At 46.7% G+C, this 22,621-nt stretch overlaps 12 non-coding genes and 3 pseudogenes across 12 annotated transcripts; all 15 read left to right on the forward strand.

Annotated features, from left to right (window-relative positions):
- The first annotated feature begins 816 nt into the window (after positions 1-816).
- Positions 817-1,030, forward strand: LOC142095911 (U2 spliceosomal RNA; annotated as a pseudogene).
- Positions 1,031-1,842: 812 nt separating this feature from the next.
- Positions 1,843-2,033, forward strand: LOC142095685 (U2 spliceosomal RNA). The gene has a single exon (XR_012677874.1). It is a non-coding gene; the product is annotated as a U2 spliceosomal RNA (small nuclear RNA).
- An 812-nt stretch (positions 2,034-2,845) lies between these two features.
- On the forward strand, positions 2,846-3,036 carry LOC142095686 (U2 spliceosomal RNA). Its single transcript, XR_012677875.1, has one exon. It is a non-coding gene; the product is annotated as a U2 spliceosomal RNA (small nuclear RNA).
- Positions 3,037-3,848: 812 nt separating this feature from the next.
- Positions 3,849-4,039, forward strand: LOC142095687 (U2 spliceosomal RNA). The gene has a single exon (XR_012677876.1). It is a non-coding gene; the product is annotated as a U2 spliceosomal RNA (small nuclear RNA).
- An 812-nt stretch (positions 4,040-4,851) lies between these two features.
- Positions 4,852-5,042, forward strand: LOC142095688 (U2 spliceosomal RNA). The gene has a single exon (XR_012677877.1). It is a non-coding gene; the product is annotated as a U2 spliceosomal RNA (small nuclear RNA).
- Positions 5,043-5,854: 812 nt separating this feature from the next.
- On the forward strand, positions 5,855-6,045 carry LOC142095689 (U2 spliceosomal RNA). The gene has a single exon (XR_012677878.1). It is a non-coding gene; the product is annotated as a U2 spliceosomal RNA (small nuclear RNA).
- An 812-nt stretch (positions 6,046-6,857) lies between these two features.
- LOC142095690 (U2 spliceosomal RNA) lies at positions 6,858-7,048 on the forward strand. Its single transcript, XR_012677879.1, has one exon. It is a non-coding gene; the product is annotated as a U2 spliceosomal RNA (small nuclear RNA).
- An 812-nt stretch (positions 7,049-7,860) lies between these two features.
- Positions 7,861-8,051, forward strand: LOC142095691 (U2 spliceosomal RNA). Its single transcript, XR_012677880.1, has one exon. It is a non-coding gene; the product is annotated as a U2 spliceosomal RNA (small nuclear RNA).
- An 812-nt stretch (positions 8,052-8,863) lies between these two features.
- Positions 8,864-9,063, forward strand: LOC142095967 (U2 spliceosomal RNA). The gene has a single exon (XR_012678040.1). It is a non-coding gene; the product is annotated as a U2 spliceosomal RNA (small nuclear RNA).
- A 3,702-nt stretch (positions 9,064-12,765) lies between these two features.
- LOC142095869 (U2 spliceosomal RNA) lies at positions 12,766-12,937 on the forward strand (annotated as a pseudogene).
- An 812-nt stretch (positions 12,938-13,749) lies between these two features.
- Positions 13,750-13,940, forward strand: LOC142095692 (U2 spliceosomal RNA). The gene has a single exon (XR_012677881.1). It is a non-coding gene; the product is annotated as a U2 spliceosomal RNA (small nuclear RNA).
- Positions 13,941-14,752: 812 nt separating this feature from the next.
- Positions 14,753-14,946, forward strand: LOC142095972 (U2 spliceosomal RNA). The gene has a single exon (XR_012678041.1). It is a non-coding gene; the product is annotated as a U2 spliceosomal RNA (small nuclear RNA).
- A 557-nt stretch (positions 14,947-15,503) lies between these two features.
- On the forward strand, positions 15,504-15,679 carry LOC142095899 (U2 spliceosomal RNA; annotated as a pseudogene).
- Positions 15,680-16,491: 812 nt separating this feature from the next.
- Positions 16,492-16,682, forward strand: LOC142095694 (U2 spliceosomal RNA). Its single transcript, XR_012677882.1, has one exon. It is a non-coding gene; the product is annotated as a U2 spliceosomal RNA (small nuclear RNA).
- Positions 16,683-17,494: 812 nt separating this feature from the next.
- On the forward strand, positions 17,495-17,685 carry LOC142095695 (U2 spliceosomal RNA). The gene has a single exon (XR_012677883.1). It is a non-coding gene; the product is annotated as a U2 spliceosomal RNA (small nuclear RNA).
- The last annotated feature ends 4,936 nt before the right edge of the window (positions 17,686-22,621 follow it).

Raw genomic sequence — 22,621 nt, forward strand, 5'->3', positions numbered from 1 at the left:
GGGTTATCGCTTCTCGGCCTTTTGGCTAAGATCAAGTGCAGTTGTGGCAGATCAGCACTTGCCTCTTTAACTAGAGGGCTGGAATGCAGCTTTGAAAGGCTGGGACAAATGTGCATCCGGACTGGAAACCCGGGGGGCCATAAATCACGGGTCAAGAGACCTTAATATAGATACAACGTGATTCTGTTGGCACCCACGCACTTCTGACCTCTTTCTCCTAAGCAATGCTATATTCTTTGCCCGGACCTTTTTGGCTGGGCAAGAAAATTTTTATACCCGGCCCAGGGTGAAGCTCCGGCGGATCTCAGGGGCAAAATGGGTCCCCTAGTGTGGCAGGCCAAGGGGGCCCATACTAGCCCAGCCACCCGGCTGGGGCCGTACCCACTCGGCTTGAGTCCTGGGTGAAGCTCCGGCAGATCCCAGGGACTAATGGGGCCCTCCTAGCTTTGCGGCGACGAGGGTCCAACCCTGCCCAGCCACCCGGCTGGGGCCGTACCCACTCGGCTTGAGTCCTGGGTGAAGCTCCGGCAGATCCCAGGGACTAATGGGGCCCTCCTAGCTTCGCGGCGACGAGGGTCCAACCCCGCCCAGCCACCCGGCTGGGGCCGTACCCAATCGGCACACCGAGCACTGGGTGAAGCTTCGGCGGATCCCAGGGGCTAAGAGGCTCCCCTAGCTTTGCGGCGAAGGGAGTCAGACGACCCCGGCCCCTAAGTGACCTTTTTGGTTCTGGGGGTCGAGGACCAGGGTCCTTCCTCTCCGGAGGGAGGACCACGCACCGAAAACTCTTGTGCATGTTTTTTTGGGTATTTACTCATTTTTTTCGTGCACAAGGGACGAGCTCAAGGCTTTAAATAAAAAAAAAAAAAAAAAAAAATCTGTTCTTATCAGTTTAATATCTGATACGCCCCCTATCTGGGGGCCATATATTAAATGGATTTTTAGAACAGGGAGATGGAAGAAGAGCTTGCTCTGTCCACTCCACGCATTGACCTGGTATTGCAGTACTTCCAGGACCGGTGCACTTCTCTTATCCAGTTATCAAAAAATAGAATCATGTCTCTTTTCAGCTACAAAAATCCCTAAGAACAGATTTTTGTCTCCTGTGTCTTATTTCGTGTCAATTTATTGTGTCTTTTTGTTGTTTTGTTTCTTATCTTTTAGCAAACAAGCATTTGCAGATAAGAAGACCCTTTTCTTTGCCCAAAAGGATTACTGCATTGATCCAATTATTTCTTTAATGGAGCAACTTGTGATTTGCTAATTCAATTGGATCTCCGAATGAATGGAACTATCAATCTGACGTAGTGTGTCTCCCTCTTGTGGACCCAGTGACATAATAAAGGCAAGTGAGGATTATGACACACCTTTTAGAACCCTGCTGTTGCAGCATGCAGCTTCCTTGTCTATTTACTTGCCGGTGGCCCGAGAAACAATTGTGATGCACCTTGAAGTGCTGTTTCTGTGACATGCTGTGAATATTCCGAAAGAAGCTGGGCAGACAGTGTGATTAATTGCCTGGGGAGACGAGGACGGAACGGCAGGCTGACTAATCAGCGGGCGTCGCTGCACTTATGGTCAAGGGGAGGAGTTAATGCAAATTCTGCAGGCATCTCGTTTGAAAAGTCCTCGGCTCATGTGCGTGCCTTTGCAGACAGAGAGGTGTAAGGAGGGTCCCAGTGAAGGTGTCAGGCTTTTCAGGCTAGTCGGGCCTAGAATGTGCAGCAATGGAGTGTTGTGCGCCGCCGCTGAAGAGAGTATACGGTGTGTGGTGCGTCTGTCTCCTACAGTTGTCAGGCCTAGCCTGAGAAGCGGGCGCTTTCCTGGGTCCCTTTTCGGGTTATCGCTTCTCGGCCTTTTGGCTAAGATCAAGTGTAGTATCTGTTCTTATCAGTTTAATATCTGATACGCCCCCTATCTGGGGGCCATATATTAAATGGATTTTTAGAACAGGGAGATGGAAGAAGAGCTTGCTCTGTCCACTCCACGCATTGACCTGGTATTGCAGTACTTCCAGGACCGGTGCACTTCTCTTATCCAGTTATCAAAAAATAGAATCATGTCTCTTTTCAGCTACAAAAATCCCTAAGAACAGATTTTTGTCTCCTGTGTCTTATTTCGTGTCAATTTATTGTGTCTTTTTGTTGTTTTGTTTCTTATCTTTTAGCAAACAAGCATTTGCAGATAAGAAGACCCTTTTCTTTGCCCAAAAGGATTACTGCATTGATCCAATTATTTCTTTAATGGAGCAACTTGTGATTTGCTAATTCAATTGGATCTCCGAATGAATGGAACTATCAATCTGACGTAGTGTGTCTCCCTCTTGTGGACCCAGTGACATAATAAAGGCAAGTGAGGATTATGACACACCTTTTAGAACCCTGCTGTTGCAGCATGCAGCTTCCTTGTCTATTTACTTGCCGGTGGCCCGAGAAACAATTGTGATGCACCTTGAAGTGCTGTTTCTGTGACATGCTGTGAATATTCCGAAAGAAGCTGGGCAGACAGTGTGATTAATTGCCTGGGGAGACGAGGACGGAACGGCAGGCTGACTAATCAGCGGGCGTCGCTGCACTTATGGTCAAGGGGAGGAGTTAATGCAAATTCTGCAGGCATCTCGTTTGAAAAGTCCTCGGCTCATGTGCGTGCCTTTGCAGACAGAGAGGTGTAAGGAGGGTCCCAGTGAAGGTGTCAGGCTTTTCAGGCTAGTCGGGCCTAGAATGTGCAGCAATGGAGTGTTGTGCGCCGCCGCTGAAGAGAGTATACGGTGTGTGGTGCGTCTGTCTCCTACAGTTGTCAGGCCTAGCCTGAGAAGCGGGCGCTTTCCTGGGTCCCTTTTCGGGTTATCGCTTCTCGGCCTTTTGGCTAAGATCAAGTGTAGTATCTGTTCTTATCAGTTTAATATCTGATACGCCCCCTATCTGGGGGCCATATATTAAATGGATTTTTAGAACAGGGAGATGGAAGAAGAGCTTGCTCTGTCCACTCCACGCATTGACCTGGTATTGCAGTACTTCCAGGACCGGTGCACTTCTCTTATCCAGTTATCAAAAAATAGAATCATGTCTCTTTTCAGCTACAAAAATCCCTAAGAACAGATTTTTGTCTCCTGTGTCTTATTTCGTGTCAATTTATTGTGTCTTTTTGTTGTTTTGTTTCTTATCTTTTAGCAAACAAGCATTTGCAGATAAGAAGACCCTTTTCTTTGCCCAAAAGGATTACTGCATTGATCCAATTATTTCTTTAATGGAGCAACTTGTGATTTGCTAATTCAATTGGATCTCCGAATGAATGGAACTATCAATCTGACGTAGTGTGTCTCCCTCTTGTGGACCCAGTGACATAATAAAGGCAAGTGAGGATTATGACACACCTTTTAGAACCCTGCTGTTGCAGCATGCAGCTTCCTTGTCTATTTACTTGCCGGTGGCCCGAGAAACAATTGTGATGCACCTTGAAGTGCTGTTTCTGTGACATGCTGTGAATATTCCGAAAGAAGCTGGGCAGACAGTGTGATTAATTGCCTGGGGAGACGAGGACGGAACGGCAGGCTGACTAATCAGCGGGCGTCGCTGCACTTATGGTCAAGGGGAGGAGTTAATGCAAATTCTGCAGGCATCTCGTTTGAAAAGTCCTCGGCTCATGTGCGTGCCTTTGCAGACAGAGAGGTGTAAGGAGGGTCCCAGTGAAGGTGTCAGGCTTTTCAGGCTAGTCGGGCCTAGAATGTGCAGCAATGGAGTGTTGTGCGCCGCCGCTGAAGAGAGTATACGGTGTGTGGTGCGTCTGTCTCCTACAGTTGTCAGGCCTAGCCTGAGAAGCGGGCGCTTTCCTGGGTCCCTTTTCGGGTTATCGCTTCTCGGCCTTTTGGCTAAGATCAAGTGTAGTATCTGTTCTTATCAGTTTAATATCTGATACGCCCCCTATCTGGGGGCCATATATTAAATGGATTTTTAGAACAGGGAGATGGAAGAAGAGCTTGCTCTGTCCACTCCACGCATTGACCTGGTATTGCAGTACTTCCAGGACCGGTGCACTTCTCTTATCCAGTTATCAAAAAATAGAATCATGTCTCTTTTCAGCTACAAAAATCCCTAAGAACAGATTTTTGTCTCCTGTGTCTTATTTCGTGTCAATTTATTGTGTCTTTTTGTTGTTTTGTTTCTTATCTTTTAGCAAACAAGCATTTGCAGATAAGAAGACCCTTTTCTTTGCCCAAAAGGATTACTGCATTGATCCAATTATTTCTTTAATGGAGCAACTTGTGATTTGCTAATTCAATTGGATCTCCGAATGAATGGAACTATCAATCTGACGTAGTGTGTCTCCCTCTTGTGGACCCAGTGACATAATAAAGGCAAGTGAGGATTATGACACACCTTTTAGAACCCTGCTGTTGCAGCATGCAGCTTCCTTGTCTATTTACTTGCCGGTGGCCCGAGAAACAATTGTGATGCACCTTGAAGTGCTGTTTCTGTGACATGCTGTGAATATTCCGAAAGAAGCTGGGCAGACAGTGTGATTAATTGCCTGGGGAGACGAGGACGGAACGGCAGGCTGACTAATCAGCGGGCGTCGCTGCACTTATGGTCAAGGGGAGGAGTTAATGCAAATTCTGCAGGCATCTCGTTTGAAAAGTCCTCGGCTCATGTGCGTGCCTTTGCAGACAGAGAGGTGTAAGGAGGGTCCCAGTGAAGGTGTCAGGCTTTTCAGGCTAGTCGGGCCTAGAATGTGCAGCAATGGAGTGTTGTGCGCCGCCGCTGAAGAGAGTATACGGTGTGTGGTGCGTCTGTCTCCTACAGTTGTCAGGCCTAGCCTGAGAAGCGGGCGCTTTCCTGGGTCCCTTTTCGGGTTATCGCTTCTCGGCCTTTTGGCTAAGATCAAGTGTAGTATCTGTTCTTATCAGTTTAATATCTGATACGCCCCCTATCTGGGGGCCATATATTAAATGGATTTTTAGAACAGGGAGATGGAAGAAGAGCTTGCTCTGTCCACTCCACGCATTGACCTGGTATTGCAGTACTTCCAGGACCGGTGCACTTCTCTTATCCAGTTATCAAAAAATAGAATCATGTCTCTTTTCAGCTACAAAAATCCCTAAGAACAGATTTTTGTCTCCTGTGTCTTATTTCGTGTCAATTTATTGTGTCTTTTTGTTGTTTTGTTTCTTATCTTTTAGCAAACAAGCATTTGCAGATAAGAAGACCCTTTTCTTTGCCCAAAAGGATTACTGCATTGATCCAATTATTTCTTTAATGGAGCAACTTGTGATTTGCTAATTCAATTGGATCTCCGAATGAATGGAACTATCAATCTGACGTAGTGTGTCTCCCTCTTGTGGACCCAGTGACATAATAAAGGCAAGTGAGGATTATGACACACCTTTTAGAACCCTGCTGTTGCAGCATGCAGCTTCCTTGTCTATTTACTTGCCGGTGGCCCGAGAAACAATTGTGATGCACCTTGAAGTGCTGTTTCTGTGACATGCTGTGAATATTCCGAAAGAAGCTGGGCAGACAGTGTGATTAATTGCCTGGGGAGACGAGGACGGAACGGCAGGCTGACTAATCAGCGGGCGTCGCTGCACTTATGGTCAAGGGGAGGAGTTAATGCAAATTCTGCAGGCATCTCGTTTGAAAAGTCCTCGGCTCATGTGCGTGCCTTTGCAGACAGAGAGGTGTAAGGAGGGTCCCAGTGAAGGTGTCAGGCTTTTCAGGCTAGTCGGGCCTAGAATGTGCAGCAATGGAGTGTTGTGCGCCGCCGCTGAAGAGAGTATACGGTGTGTGGTGCGTCTGTCTCCTACAGTTGTCAGGCCTAGCCTGAGAAGCGGGCGCTTTCCTGGGTCCCTTTTCGGGTTATCGCTTCTCGGCCTTTTGGCTAAGATCAAGTGTAGTATCTGTTCTTATCAGTTTAATATCTGATACGCCCCCTATCTGGGGGCCATATATTAAATGGATTTTTAGAACAGGGAGATGGAAGAAGAGCTTGCTCTGTCCACTCCACGCATTGACCTGGTATTGCAGTACTTCCAGGACCGGTGCACTTCTCTTATCCAGTTATCAAAAAATAGAATCATGTCTCTTTTCAGCTACAAAAATCCCTAAGAACAGATTTTTGTCTCCTGTGTCTTATTTCGTGTCAATTTATTGTGTCTTTTTGTTGTTTTGTTTCTTATCTTTTAGCAAACAAGCATTTGCAGATAAGAAGACCCTTTTCTTTGCCCAAAAGGATTACTGCATTGATCCAATTATTTCTTTAATGGAGCAACTTGTGATTTGCTAATTCAATTGGATCTCCGAATGAATGGAACTATCAATCTGACGTAGTGTGTCTCCCTCTTGTGGACCCAGTGACATAATAAAGGCAAGTGAGGATTATGACACACCTTTTAGAACCCTGCTGTTGCAGCATGCAGCTTCCTTGTCTATTTACTTGCCGGTGGCCCGAGAAACAATTGTGATGCACCTTGAAGTGCTGTTTCTGTGACATGCTGTGAATATTCCGAAAGAAGCTGGGCAGACAGTGTGATTAATTGCCTGGGGAGACGAGGACGGAACGGCAGGCTGACTAATCAGCGGGCGTCGCTGCACTTATGGTCAAGGGGAGGAGTTAATGCAAATTCTGCAGGCATCTCGTTTGAAAAGTCCTCGGCTCATGTGCGTGCCTTTGCAGACAGAGAGGTGTAAGGAGGGTCCCAGTGAAGGTGTCAGGCTTTTCAGGCTAGTCGGGCCTAGAATGTGCAGCAATGGAGTGTTGTGCGCCGCCGCTGAAGAGAGTATACGGTGTGTGGTGCGTCTGTCTCCTACAGTTGTCAGGCCTAGCCTGAGAAGCGGGCGCTTTCCTGGGTCCCTTTTCGGGTTATCGCTTCTCGGCCTTTTGGCTAAGATCAAGTGTAGTATCTGTTCTTATCAGTTTAATATCTGATACGCCCCCTATCTGGGGGCCATATATTAAATGGATTTTTAGAACAGGGAGATGGAAGAAGAGCTTGCTCTGTCCACTCCACGCATTGACCTGGTATTGCAGTACTTCCAGGACCGGTGCACTTCTCTTATCCAGTTATCAAAAAATAGAATCATGTCTCTTTTCAGCTACAAAAATCCCTAAGAACAGATTTTTGTCTCCTGTGTCTTATTTCGTGTCAATTTATTGTGTCTTTTTGTTGTTTTGTTTCTTATCTTTTAGCAAACAAGCATTTGCAGATAAGAAGACCCTTTTCTTTGCCCAAAAGGATTACTGCATTGATCCAATTATTTCTTTAATGGAGCAACTTGTGATTTGCTAATTCAATTGGATCTCCGAATGAATGGAACTATCAATCTGACGTAGTGTGTCTCCCTCTTGTGGACCCAGTGACATAATAAAGGCAAGTGAGGATTATGACACACCTTTTAGAACCCTGCTGTTGCAGCATGCAGCTTCCTTGTCTATTTACTTGCCGGTGGCCCGAGAAACAATTGTGATGCACCTTGAAGTGCTGTTTCTGTGACATGCTGTGAATATTCCGAAAGAAGCTGGGCAGACAGTGTGATTAATTGCCTGGGGAGACGAGGACGGAACGGCAGGCTGACTAATCAGCGGGCGTCGCTGCACTTATGGTCAAGGGGAGGAGTTAATGCAAATTCTGCAGGCATCTCGTTTGAAAAGTCCTCGGCTCATGTGCGTGCCTTTGCAGACAGAGAGGTGTAAGGAGGGTCCCAGTGAAGGTGTCAGGCTTTTCAGGCTAGTCGGGCCTAGAATGTGCAGCAATGGAGTGTTGTGCGCCGCCGCTGAAGAGAGTATACGGTGTGTGGTGCGTCTGTCTCCTACAGTTGTCAGGCCTAGCCTGAGAAGCGGGCGCTTTCCTGGGTCCCTTTTCGGGTTATCGCTTCTCGGCCTTTTGGCTAAGATCAAGTGTAGTATCTGTTCTTATCAGTTTAATATCTGATACGCCCCCTATCTGGGGGCCATATATTAAATGGATTTTTAGAACAGGGAGATGGAAGAAGAGCTTGCTCTGTCCACTCCACGCATTGACCTGGTATTGCAGTACTTCCAGGACCGGTGCACTTCTCTTATCCAGTTATCAAAAAATAGAATCATGTCTCTTTTCAGCTACAAAAATCCCTAAGAACAGATTTTTGTCTCCTGTGTCTTATTTCGTGTCAATTTATTGTGTCTTTTTGTTGTTTTGTTTCTTATCTTTTAGCAAACAAGCATTTGCAGATAAGAAGACCCTTTTCTTTGCCCAAAAGGATTACTGCATTGATCCAATTATTTCTTTAATGGAGCAACTTGTGATTTGCTAATTCAATTGGATCTCCGAATGAATGGAACTATCAATCTGACGTAGTGTGTCTCCCTCTTGTGGACCCAGTGACATAATAAAGGCAAGTGAGGATTATGACACACCTTTTAGAACCCTGCTGTTGCAGCATGCAGCTTCCTTGTCTATTTACTTGCCGGTGGCCCGAGAAACAATTGTGATGCACCTTGAAGTGCTGTTTCTGTGACATGCTGTGAATATTCCGAAAGAAGCTGGGCAGACAGTGTGATTAATTGCCTGGGGAGACGAGGACGGAACGGCAGGCTGACTAATCAGCGGGCGTCGCTGCACTTATGGTCAAGGGGAGGAGTTAATGCAAATTCTGCAGGCATCTCGTTTGAAAAGTCCTCGGCTCATGTGCGTGCCTTTGCAGACAGAGAGGTGTAAGGAGGGTCCCAGTGAAGGTGTCAGGCTTTTCAGGCTAGTCGGGCCTAGAATGTGCAGCAATGGAGTGTTGTGCGCCGCCGCTGAAGAGAGTATACGGTGTGTGGTGCGTCTGTCTCCTACAGTTGTCAGGCCTAGCCTGAGAAGCGGGCGCTTTCCTGGGTCCCTTTTCGGGTTATCGCTTCTCGGCCTTTTGGCTAAGATCAAGTGTAGTATCTGTTCTTATCATCTCTCTTTTTTCTCCCAACTAATGGCTAACTTTTCTCTTTTTACCATTAATGTGAGGAGTGTGAAGGATAAGATTAGACGTCAGTCTGTGTTTACCTTTCTTGACAGTCAGAAATGTGATGTTTACATGTTGCAGGAATGTTCTCTCCCTTTCTCTAGTTCCTACAGGCATCTGGGGAGGCAGTGGTCTCACGGGCCCTCCTATTGGTCTGGGGGGAGTGACTGTAAGTCTGCAGGGGTCGCCATTCTTATCAGGGGAAGCCTCTTCACATTAGATTCCGTTCAGGAGTTTGTCTGCGGCAGATTGCTTATCGTAGATGGCTCCTGGGCGGGTGAGCCTATCAGGCTTATCTGTGTGTATGCATCCCCGGGTAAGAATGAGCGTTTGGAGCTTTTCCAGACCCTGCGGGCCCAGCTCGCAACCACCAGGGCGGTAGTGATGGCTGGGGACTTTAACTGTCCTATAGAGGAAGATGGTAGGAGTTCTTGTACTAATGCTAAACTTGATGTTTCTTCCAGGTTGTTGCAGGAGATGGTAGCCGAAGCATCCTTGCGGGATGCAGTGGGATCTATGGGGGCCGGCTCTGTGAATTATACTTGGAGCCGCCCCGATGGCTCAGTGCGTTCCCGGATTGACTTTGTGTTTACATCGAGAGCGGTAAGACAAAACAGGCATGTCATGGTTCCCTGCTTTTTCTCTGATCATAGGGCCATTCTCTTTGAAGGTGTTCTGGGTCACGGGTTCCCTCCCGGCCCTGGCTCTTGGAAGCTGAACTGCGCTCTGCTGGGAAAGGAAGAGGTGATGGTTGAGCTGAGGGATGCCTATGTAATGTGGAAAAATGACAAAATGTATTTTGACTGTATGTCTAACTGGTGGGAGTATGTCAAGGGCAAGTTTCGCAGTTTCTTTCAGGCTAAAGGCCGCCAACAGGCGTGTGAGAGGAAGAGAAACTTCAGGAGACTTCAGCGTCAGCTGCAGTCCCTGCTGGATCTCCAACTCTGCGGCTGGGATGTGAAGGATGATCTGGCTGAGGCCAAAGGGGGCCTGAAAAGGCACTTCGAGGAAGAGGCCAATCGCATCATCTTCCGTTCCAAGGTGGAGAATCTGGAGAAGGGTGAGAAATGTAATTCTTTCTTTTTCAGAAAACTCCACTCCGGCCACACGCCCCTGACTGAGCTGCGGGACGAGTCTGGCACCCCCAGGAGGGGGAAGGAGGGCGTCATGGGAGTCGTCTCAGACTACTACGGCAAACTCTACTCCCCTAAGACTACAGACGACGACGCAGCTGAATCCTTCCTGTCAGGTATCACTAACCCTATTGATCCTACAGGTAGGGCAGCTATGGATGCCCCCCTCACCTTGGGGGAGCTGCACTCTGCCGCTAAATCCTTTAGGCCGGGCAGGACCCCGGGCAGTGATGGCCTCCCAGCCGAGCTCTATGTAGCGCTGTGGGACCTCATTGGCCCGGACCTGCTAGAGCTGTATGAGGAGATGGTGGTGGAGGGCAGGATGCCTCCTACTCTGAGAGAGGGCTTGATCACGATTTTGTACAAGCGCAAGGGAGAGAGATGTGACCTCAAAAATTGGAGGCCCATCTCCCTCCTGAACGTGGACTACAAGATTTTGGCCAAGGTACTAGCCAACAGGCTAAAGGTTGTCATTGGGCGAATTGTTCATCCTGATCAGACTTGTGGCATTCCTGGGAGAAGGATTGCAGACAGCCTTGCGCTGCTGAGGGACACGGTTCATTATATCAAAGACCGCCATGCACATGTGGCCCTGGTCAGTCTTGATCAGGAGAAGGCCTTTGATCGTGTCTCTCATGGTTTTATGCGTAAGGTTCTGTGCAGGTTTGGATTGGGTGATATGTTTTGTTCTTATGTTAACCTGATGTACCTTGATATTTACAGCTCTGTGTTGGTGAACGGCTGGAAGACTGACCCCTTCCCTGTACTGTCTGGGGTCAGACAAGGCTGCCCTCTTTCACCTCTCCTTTTTGTCTGTTGTATAGAGCTCTTTGCGATGTCCATCAGGCGAAACCCAGAGATCAGAGGGATCACCGCACCGGGTCCAGACCGACTAGAGGCCAAGTGTTCGCTCTACATGGACGACGTCACAGTCTTCTGCGCTGATCAGCGTTCGGTGGCAGCACTCGTCCAGACCTGCAACAACTTCGGCCAAGCTTCAGGGGCAAAAGTCAACTGCGGGAAGTCAGAGGCAATGCTGTTTGGTCAGTGGCACCTGTCATCCCCCGCTGCATTCCCCTTCACAATCAAGCCGGACTTCATCAAAATTCTTGGAGTTTGGTTCGGTGGAGAGGAGGCGGCCCTGAAGTGCTGGGAAGAGAGACTGGCAACAGTCCGGCAAAAGATTGGACTGTGGAGCCTCAGACTTCTTACCATCGAAGGGAAAGCACTGGTACTGCGCAACGAGATTCTTCCCGTTCTTCAGTACACGGCCCAAGCTTGGCCACCTCTTGCTGCCGTCTGTAAGACCATCACGAGGACAGTCTTTCACTTCATCTGGGGCTCCAAAATGGACAGAGTGAAGCGGTCTGTTATGTACAAGGAGCCCCACAAAGGTGGGAAAGGGATCCCTGATATCCCCACCATGCTGCGGGCCTTCTTTGTTTGCAACTGTATCCGCAGGACACTCCTTGAAAAGAACGTTTGCTCTGCTGGGAAGTCCATGTCACGCTTTTTCCTTCTTCCTCTTTGGAGGAAACTTGGTTGGGACAAGTGGGACAGCTCCTTCCCTTACAACTGGACTACACCTTGGTTTTACCTGGATGTTGGACAATTTGTGAGGGAGCACCATCTGGAGGGACTTAAACCAGACTTGTGGAAACCTAAAACTATCCACAAGCTCATCAGAGCTAAGGACATTATGGAGTCTGTTCCAGGGCTCCCTGTGGCCACGGCCAAACATGTTTGGGAGAATGTGGCCTCTAAGAGACTGACTAATGGACATAAAGACATTGCATGGATGGCCATTCAGGGGGGTTTGCCTCTCAGGACATTTATGCACTCCCGAAACCTGTGCAGATATGTTCACTGCCCCTTTTGTATTACCAAGAGGGAGACTGCTCAACATATCTTTTGGGACTGTCCCACTGCACAGGCATTGTTGGATGCCCTGGAACATGAACTTAAGGACAGTGTGCCCAGGACTTGCCTCTCATACCATTCGGTATTTTATGGATTATTTCCTGGGACTCACACCGTTGAGGCAATCCAGGAGGCCTGGCGCCTTATGAACTGTTTTAAGGACGCTATGTGGCTTGCCAGGAACCGCCTCATCTTGAAGCGGGAGAAGATGACCATCCAGGACTGTCGCAGGCTTATCCATAGCCTGTTAAGAGACTATAACACCCTTGACAGTCCTGAGGAAGATGAAGACGACGATTGATTGTAATTGATTGATTGTTGTCTCCTCTTCTCCTCCTCCCCATTGTGTCTATTTTCAATAAAAAACTTTGGTTTGTGCTCCCCTCCCTTTCCCCCTCCAACCCATTCCCCTTCACAGCATGAAGTATTATTGAATGTCATGTCTATTTATGCACCCTTCCCTTTGTGTCTGTCCTCAATAAAAACTTTTTGCTCGTGACTCCATCACCCTACCCCTCTCACCTACCTCCCCCTCACATCCAATGTTATTTTATTGCACTGTAATACACTGTAAAGTTTGAATGGTTAGTGCAGTACTTGATGTATATAGTGTAGGATGTCATGTCTTGTACTTTATGCCCTGTATTGTACTAAAACGTATGCATGATCATGTCTTACGGTGTACTGCGTACACTTGAATGAAATGTATGAACTGTGTTTTTTGTACTTTATACAAAATAAAGCTACTTTTTCAATCAAAAATCTGTTCTTATCAGTTTAATATCTGATACGCCCCCTATCTGGGGGCCATATATTAAATGGATTTTTAGAACAGGGAGATGGAAGAAGAGCTTGCTCTGTCCACTCCACGCATTGACCTGGTATTGCAGTACTTCCAGGACCGGTGCACTTCTCTTATCCAGTTATCAAAAAATAGAATCATGTCTCTTTTCAGCTACAAAAATCCCTAAGAACAGATTTTTGTCTCCTGTGTCTTATTTCGTGTCAATTTATTGTGTCTTTTTGTTGTTTTGTTTCTTATCTTTTAGCAAACAAGCATTTGCAGATAAGAAGACCCTTTTCTTTGCCCAAAAGGATTACTGCATTGATCCAATTATTTCTTTAATGGAGCAACTTGTGATTTGCTAATTCAATTGGATCTCCGAATGAATGGAACTATCAATCTGACGTAGTGTGTCTCCCTCTTGTGGACCCAGTGACATAATAAAGGCAAGTGAGGATTATGACACACCTTTTAGAACCCTGCTGTTGCAGCATGCAGCTTCCTTGTCTATTTACTTGCCGGTGGCCCGAGAAACAATTGTGATGCACCTTGAAGTGCTGTTTCTGTGACATGCTGTGAATATTCCGAAAGAAGCTGGGCAGACAGTGTGATTAATTGCCTGGGGAGACGAGGACGGAACGGCAGGCTGACTAATCAGCGGGCGTCGCTGCACTTATGGTCAAGGGGAGGAGTTAATGCAAATTCTGCAGGCATCTCGTTTGAAAAGTCCTCGGCTCATGTGCGTGCCTTTGCAGACAGAGAGGTGTAAGGAGGGTCCCAGTGAAGGTGTCAGGCTTTTCAGGCTAGTCGGGCCTAGAATGTGCAGCAATGGAGTGTTGTGCGCCGCCGCTGAAGAGAGTATACGGTGTGTGGTGCGTCTGTCTCCTACAGTTGTCAGGCCTAGCCTGAGAAGCGGGCGCTTTCCTGGGTCCCTTTTCGGGTTATCGCTTCTCGGCCTTTTGGCTAAGATCAAGTGTAGTATCTGTTCTTATCAGTTTAATATCTGATACGCCCCCTATCTGGGGGCCATATATTAAATGGATTTTTAGAACAGGGAGATGGAAGAAGAGCTTGCTCTGTCCACTCCACGCATTGACCTGGTATTGCAGTACTTCCAGGACCGGTGCACTTCTCTTATCCAGTTATCAAAAAATAGAATCATGTCTCTTTTCAGCTACAAAAATCCCTAAGAACAGATTTTTGTCTCCTGTGTCTTATTTCGTGTCAATTTATTGTGTCTTTTTGTTGTTTTGTTTCTTATCTTTTAGCAAACAAGCATTTGCAGATAAGAAGACCCTTTTCTTTGCCCAAAAGGATTACTGCATTGATCCAATTATTTCTTTAATGGAGCAACTTGTGATTTGCTAATTCAATTGGATCTCCGAATGAATGGAACTATCAATCTGACGTAGTGTGTCTCCCTCTTGTGGACCCAGTGACATAATAAAGGCAAGTGAGGATTATGACACACCTTTTAGAACCCTGCTGTTGCAGCATGCAGCTTCCTTGTCTATTTACTTGCCGGTGGCCCGAGAAACAATTGTGATGCACCTTGAAGTGCTGTTTCTGTGACATGCTGTGAATATTCCGAAAGAAGCTGGGCAGACAGTGTGATTAATTGCCTGGGGAGACGAGGACGGAACGGCAGGCTGACTAATCAGCGGGCGTCGCTGCACTTATGGTCAAGGGGAGGAGTTAATGCAAATTCTGCAGGCATCTCGTTTGAAAAGTCCTCGGCTCATGTGCGTGCCTTTGCAGACAGAGAGGTGTAAGGAGGGTCCCAGTGAAGGTGTCAGGCTTTTCAGGCTAGTCGGGCCTAGAATGTGCAGCAATGGAGTGTTGTGCGCCGCCGCTGAAGAGAGTATACGGTGTGTGGTGCGTCTGTCTCCTACAGTTGTCAGGCCTAGCCTGAGAAGCGGGCGCTTTCCTGGGTCCCTTTTCGGGTTATCGCTTCTCGGCCTTTTGGCTAAGATCAAGTGTAGTATCTGTTGAGTACCTGTCTGAGTAGGGTTTGCCTGTGCCTGAAAGGACCATGGGAAAGCTTGGTCTGGCCGGAAGGCCGGTGGCTTTGAAAGCCTGGGCTAGTGCCCCTGGAGTGGTGACCCAGGGGTGCCATAATCACCTGGGGCGTGGGACCCTCACTTGATACGGCACTTTGCACAAACCCCACTTTCAAGCCACACACCTTTCCTTGCCCCGGCCTTTTGGCTAGGCAGGAATAATTTTTAAAATCTCGGCCGAAAGGCTGGGGCCGTTATACACGGCACTATTTATTTTCTCACCTGTTTTGTCACTCCACTTTTTTCTATGTTTTATTCACGGATTTTAGGGTGCGGATAAGGTCCTTATGGGCTCTATACCCCCGAAGATCTAGGGGGGGCTGTGTGGCCATCAGGTTCCGGTCCCCCTGAAAACCCCATCGTTGGCTCACCCTCCCGGGGGTGAGCTAGTTGTCGAGCCCTGGGTGAAGCCTCGGTGGATCCCAGGGCCAAAGGGACCCCCCCTAGCCTCGCAGCGAAGGGGGGTCTGAAGACCCTTGCCCCCTAAGGGTCCTTATGGATCCCGGGGGTCGGGGACTAGGGCCTTTCCTTTATTGAGGAGGGCCAGTTCTGCATCCCTTGTGCACGTTTTTTAAGTTTTCACTTATTTTTTCGGACACTTGGGCACGAGAGCACTGATTGGAGTCTTTCAGACTACCTAGGCTTTCAATAAAAAAAAAATCTGTTCTTATCAGTTTAATATCTGATACGCCCCCTATCTGGGGGCCATATATTAAATGGATTTTTAGAACAGGGAGATGGAAGAAGAGCTTGCTCTGTCCACTCCACGCATTGACCTGGTATTGCAGTACTTCCAGGACCGGTGCACTTCTCTTATCCAGTTATCAAAAAATAGAATCATGTCTCTTTTCAGCTACAAAAATCCCTAAGAACAGATTTTTGTCTCCTGTGTCTTATTTCGTGTCAATTTATTGTGTCTTTTTGTTGTTTTGTTTCTTATCTTTTAGCAAACAAGCATTTGCAGATAAGAAGACCCTTTTCTTTGCCCAAAAGGATTACTGCATTGATCCAATTATTTCTTTAATGGAGCAACTTGTGATTTGCTAATTCAATTGGATCTCCGAATGAATGGAACTATCAATCTGACGTAGTGTGTCTCCCTCTTGTGGACCCAGTGACATAATAAAGGCAAGTGAGGATTATGACACACCTTTTAGAACCCTGCTGTTGCAGCATGCAGCTTCCTTGTCTATTTACTTGCCGGTGGCCCGAGAAACAATTGTGATGCACCTTGAAGTGCTGTTTCTGTGACATGCTGTGAATATTCCGAAAGAAGCTGGGCAGACAGTGTGATTAATTGCCTGGGGAGACGAGGACGGAACGGCAGGCTGACTAATCAGCGGGCGTCGCTGCACTTATGGTCAAGGGGAGGAGTTAATGCAAATTCTGCAGGCATCTCGTTTGAAAAGTCCTCGGCTCATGTGCGTGCCTTTGCAGACAGAGAGGTGTAAGGAGGGTCCCAGTGAAGGTGTCAGGCTTTTCAGGCTAGTCGGGCCTAGAATGTGCAGCAATGGAGTGTTGTGCGCCGCCGCTGAAGAGAGTATACGGTGTGTGGTGCGTCTGTCTCCTACAGTTGTCAGGCCTAGCCTGAGAAGCGGGCGCTTTCCTGGGTCCCTTTTCGGGTTATCGCTTCTCGGCCTTTTGGCTAAGATCAAGTGTAGTATCTGTTCTTATCAGTTTAATATCTGATACGCCCCCTATCTGGGGGCCATATATTAAATGGATTTTTAGAACAGGGAGATGGAAGAAGAGCTTGCTCTGTCCACTCCACGCATTGACCTGGTATTGCAGTACTTCCAGGACCGGTGCACTTCTCTTATCCAGTTATCAAAAAATAGAATCATGTCTCTTTTCAGCTACAAAAATCCCTAAGAACAGATTTTTGTCTCCTGTGTCTTATTTCGTGTCAATTTATTGTGTCTTTTTGTTGTTTTGTTTCTTATCTTTTAGCAAACAAGCATTTGCAGATAAGAAGACCCTTTTCTTTGCCCAAAAGGATTACTGCATTGATCCAATTATTTCTTTAATGGAGCAACTTGTGATTTGCTAATTCAATTGGATCTCCGAATGAATGGAACTATCAATCTGACGTAGTGTGTCTCCCTCTTGTGGACCCAGTGACATAATAAAGGCAAGTGAGGATTATGACACACCTTTTAGAACCCTGCTGTTGCAGCATGCAGCTTCCTTGTCTATTTACTTGCCGGTGGCCCGAGAAACAATTGTGATGCACCTTGAAGTGCTGTTTCTGTGACATGCTGTGAATATTCCGAAAGAAGCTGGGCAGACAGTGTGATTAATTGCCTGGGGAGACGAGGACGGAACGGCAGGCTGACTAATCAGCGGGCGTCGCTGCACTTATGGTCAAGGGGAGGAGTTAATGCAAATTCTGCAGGCATCTCGTTTGAAAAGTCCTCGGCTCATGTGCGTGCCTTTGCAGACAGAGAGGTGTAAGGAGGGTCCCAGTGAAGGTGTCAGGCTTTTCAGGCTAGTCGGGCCTAGAATGTGCAGCAATGGAGTGTTGTGCGCCGCCGCTGAAGAGAGTATACGGTGTGTGGTGCGTCTGTCTCCTACAGTTGTCAGGCCTAGCCTGAGAAGCGGGCGCTTTCCTGGGTCCCTTTTCGGGTTATCGCTTCTCGGCCTTTTGGCTAAGATCAAGTGTAGTATCTGTTCTTATCAGTTTAATATCTGATACGCCCCCTATCTGGGGGCCATATATTAAATGGATTTTTAGAACAGGGAGATGGAAGAAGAGCTTGCTCTGTCCACTCCACGCATTGACCTGGTATTGCAGTACTTCCAGGACCGGTGCACTTCTCTTATCCAGTTATCAAAAAATAGAATCATGTCTCTTTTCAGCTACAAAAATCCCTAAGAACAGATTTTTGTCTCCTGTGTCTTATTTCGTGTCAATTTATTGTGTCTTTTTGTTGTTTTGTTTCTTATCTTTTAGCAAACAAGCATTTGCAGATAAGAAGACCCTTTTCTTTGCCCAAAAGGATTACTGCATTGATCCAATTATTTCTTTAATGGAGCAACTTGTGATTTGCTAATTCAATTGGATCTCCGAATGAATGGAACTATCAATCTGACGTAGTGTGTCTCCCTCTTGTGGACCCAGTGACATAATAAAGGCAAGTGAGGATTATGACACACCTTTTAGAACCCTGCTGTTGCAGCATGCAGCTTCCTTGTCTATTTACTTGCCGGTGGCCCGAGAAACAATTGTGATGCACCTTGAAGTGCTGTTTCTGTGACATGCTGTGAATATTCCGAAAGAAGCTGGGCAGACAGTGTGATTAATTGCCTGGGGAGACGAGGACGGAACGGCAGGCTGACTAATCAGCGGGCGTCGCTGCACTTATGGTCAAGGGGAGGAGTTAATGCAAATTCTGCAGGCATCTCGTTTGAAAAGTCCTCGGCTCATGTGCGTGCCTTTGCAGACAGAGAGGTGTAAGGAGGGTCCCAGTGAAGGTGTCAGGCTTTTCAGGCTAGTCGGGCCTAGAATGTGCAGCAATGGAGTGTTGTGCGCCGCCGCTGAAGAGAGTATACGGTGTGTGGTGCGTCTGTCTCCTACAGTTGTCAGGCCTAGCCTGAGAAGCGGGCGCTTTCCTGGGTCCCTTTTCGGGTTATCGCTTCTCGGCCTTCTGGCCAAGATCACGTGTAGGGTTTATTGCCCAGCGTGGTCTGGTCAGGGGGTTTTTCTGGAGGTCCTTCCGTGGGGCCTCCCGGCGGCGGGGAGTGATCGTCTGGGAGCCTTGGTATCTTGGATTGTGCGACTGGCAGTATGGCTGCTTTAAAGAACACCATTCGTTTTGCTGTGGATGAAGAAAGAAAAGAGTCCTGTAATTTGGATTACATTTGCAAGGAAGTCCTGGAAAAGTTCTGCAGAGTTCAGTTAAGTAGCGATATTTTATGCCTGCAAGATTTTCCAAGACAAGGGCTTTACGATGTTACTTTTTTCACTTGGAATGACTGTATAAGAGTTTTTGAGATCTTGAGAAAACACAAGGATAGCCCTATATTGGGCGGGATTGTGGTGTCTAGTCTATTCTCAGGGCAAGAAATACCAATCACTGTGCATTCCTACAACCCTTACCTGGGGATAGAGTATATACAGGCCTTCCTGAGGAGGTACTGCGAGTACGTCAAAGCTGGTGAACGGTTGAAGAATAAATATCTTATCCCTAATGGGAAAATAAAATTCTGGGCGAAGTTGAAGATTGACAGCAATGATATTGGAGGAACAATGCACCCCCCTTCAAACTTTTCGATTGGTGGGAGTAGATGCTTCCTTTTTTACCCAAATCAACCCCAGTATTGTAGAAAATGTTTTCAGTTTGGACACTTGATGCAGGATTGTACAAAAGGAAAATTTTGTAAAAATTGTGGCAGGGAGGGGCATGAAGCCAACAGGTGCCCTGATGAAAGAAAATGTGACCTGTGTGGGGCAGCTAACCATACCTTTAGGACCTGCCCACTTTTTGTGCAGCAAAGGAGAGAGGAAGGGGCGAGACTGTTGACAATACAGAGTGAGAAAGAGGAGGTCCACCGGACTGTTTATGGGGAGGAGGTGGCGAGGGGTGTAGCGCCTGCTGTGTCACCCGTGGCGCGGCGGGATGATGGATCCCCTAGTGTATCCGGTGAAGTCACGTCACTGGCAGCTGAAACTGCTGGTGAGAGAACAGAAAGGTTGTTACAAGTAATGGCTGCTGAGGAGAACACTGTAACAGGCTCAGCAAATATTGAAGAATTTGTATCACCAATGGAGGGTGAGGCTGTCCGGGTTGAGGACACTGACCCTAATGATGAGAGTGAGATGGTGGATGTTTCTGCACCAGTTAAACCTATCCCTGTGCGCAAGGCCATACAGGACGGCAGAAGCAAGAAGAAGCCTCGGTACGATGAAAGTACATCCATGCCAACTGATCCTTTGAAGAGTCTGGAAGCCATTGATAAGGATCTTTTTGGAGTTGCTCATAGTCCGGGGGAAATAACTCCCTTGATTCAGAGTCCCGGAAGTCCAATGGACATGTCTCCACGGAGTGTCGAGACCAGTTCGTTGTTTGGCACGCCTGTGCTAAACATTGCAAGGCTGGGTGGTCAGGAGGATTATTCTGACAACGGGTGACTGTGTCGATTTTAGTTAATGGTCATGTTTTGCTTTGTAATAATATGAATATTGTTGACGCTATGTAGGTTTTGTTCTTGTTTTTCATAATTTTATAAAATAATGGCAGGTATAGATAATATCAGCCTGAAAATAGTGTCAGTAAATGTAAGGTTAATCACCAATAGGCAGCGACGGGCTGTTATACTGCAGGATCTAAAAGGGTTTAATGCAGATGTCTATTGTCTCCAAGAGTGTGGGTTGAAAAGGGAGTTGCCACAGGGTGAGTGGCAGGGTGGGGTGTGTGTGTGGTCGGGTTCACAGGTGAATAAAAATGATGGTGTTGGGATTATAGTAAATAATAAGGGTGTGGTACTAGATAGGTATATTGTTATTGAAGAGGGGAGGTGTATTGTTGTTTTTCTTTGTTATAGGGGGTGGAAAGTGCGTGTGATGTGTGTGTATGCGAGTGCGTGTAAGGTTGAGCGAAAGGAACTTTTTGAAAAGATAAAGTTATTTCTCCCGGGGAGAATCCCCATTATTTTGGTTGGTGATATGAACTGTATTATTGAAAAGGAGGGGAGAGTGGGTGAACAAGCAGGAGGGGTAGATGTCACAGGGTTTTTGTTGAAGCAAATTATTTTGGATTTTTCTTTGACAGATGTGGCTGAGGTATGTTTGGGGAGACCACCACCGCCAACATATCATGCAGATAGGGGTGGTGTAAGTTCACGTTTAGATTATGTGTTTGTGTCAAAAGGGATTGAATGTGAGCGGATGGAACAGGTGAGAATGTATTTTACTGACCACGAGTGTTTGATATGTAATGTGAGTGGGAAGATTGCGAATATGTATGGAAGGGGTGTATGGAAGCTGAATGTGAGATTGTTGGATGATTTGGAAATAAGAAAAGAGTTTGAAAGGAAGTATGTGTGGTGGAAGCAGCGTAAGGGTGAGTTTGGCAATGTGCTTGAATGGTGGGATTGGGTGAAAGGGAGAATGAAAGTGTATTTCAAGGGTTGTGGATACAGGAAAGCGGAAGAGAGAAGAGAGCGGTATGAATGTTTCAATAAGAGAATGGATACTTTGTATAGATTGCGAGATATGGGAGTGGATGTGCAAGAACAGATTAAGAAAGAAAGATGTGCTATAAATAAAATTCTGAGTGAAAGGGGTAGAGAGATTGTTTTTCGTGCGAAAGTGGAGTGTATGGAAAAAGATGAGAAGTGTACTCGATTCTTTTTCAAGAAAATATGTAGTGCAAGTAAGGATATGGATGGTGTGTATGATGGTGAGGGTGATGTAGTGATAGGGGATAGAATGGTTAATGAAGTGGAGCGCTTTTATTCTGAGTTGTATGAAAGGAGGGTATGTGATCAGGGTATGGCTGACGAGGTTCTGGATAGTCTGACTGAGGAGATTTGTGAATTAGATAAGAATGACTTAATGGATGATATTTTGGAGTGTGAGGTGAAAGTGGCTGTGAATGAAGCGCATGAGAATAAAACACCAGGTGCGGATGGGTTGCCTGTGGAAGTGTATAAGACTTTTTGGGAATGTATGGGTGCGGATTTGACGGAAGTATGTGAGTTTATGTGGACGACTGGCAGAATAAGTGAGACAATGTGTGAAGGTTTGGTTGTATTGATTTTTAAAAAAGGTGATAGAAGGACGTTGGGTAACTGGAGGCCTATCACGTTATTGAACGCTGACTATAAGTTGTATGCAAAGGTGTTGGCTGGCAGGATGAGGAGAGTGATTGGTACGATTGTAGGTGAAGACCAAGTGTGTGCGGTTCCTGGAAGGCGTATGAGTGACAACTTAATGTTAGTAAGAGATTTGATTGGTGATTGCATGGTAAGGAAACAGAATTGTGTGCTTGTAAGTCTGGATTTTGAAAAGGCGTTTGACAGGGTGTCGCATGAGTTTATGTTTCGTGTGCTGTTGAGAATGGGATTCCCAAGTGTGTTTGTAGCGAATGTAAGAAGTCTGTATGATAAAGCTTTATGTAGAGTGTTGGTGAATGGGTGGGTGAGTCAGAAAATTTTGGTTAAGTCTGGTGTGCGACAGGGTTGTCCTATGTCTCCTATGTTGTTTGTCTGTGTGATTGAGCCTTTGTTGCAGATGATCAGGAATGACAAGGTTATGAGAGGGCTGTTAGTGCCAGGGAGTGGTGGTAAATGTGTAAAAGTGTTGGGGTACATGGACGATGTGGTTGTGGTATGTCAGAATCAAGCGGCGCTGAATAGAGTCAGACTACATATTAGTTTTTTCTGTAGTGCGTCGGCTTTTAAAATAAATTGGGGTAAAAGTAAGTTTAGAGTGTTTGGTGATGTGGATGTGAGGTTGGATGAAGCTGAGCGTGTGGAAGGTGGAATTAAAGTGTTAGGTTTGGAATTTGATGAGCAGCTGAAAGGGGGTGCAAGTTGGGAAGAATGTGCCAGTAAGGTTAAGAGGAAACTTGATTTTTGGATGTTGCGTGAATTGACTATGACTGGGAAGGTTTTGGTTGTGAAAAGTGTGATTTTGCCGTTATTGTTATATGTAGGGTGTGTGTTTCCTCCCCCGTATGGGTGTTTAAGAAAGATTGTGAGGATGATGTTTTTATTTTTATGGGGGTGTAAGATGGAAAGACTGAAGCGTGA

This window comes from Mixophyes fleayi, chromosome 6 (genome assembly GCF_038048845.1).
Source record: "Mixophyes fleayi isolate aMixFle1 chromosome 6, aMixFle1.hap1, whole genome shotgun sequence".
NCBI lineage: Eukaryota > Metazoa > Chordata > Amphibia > Anura > Limnodynastidae > Mixophyes > Mixophyes fleayi.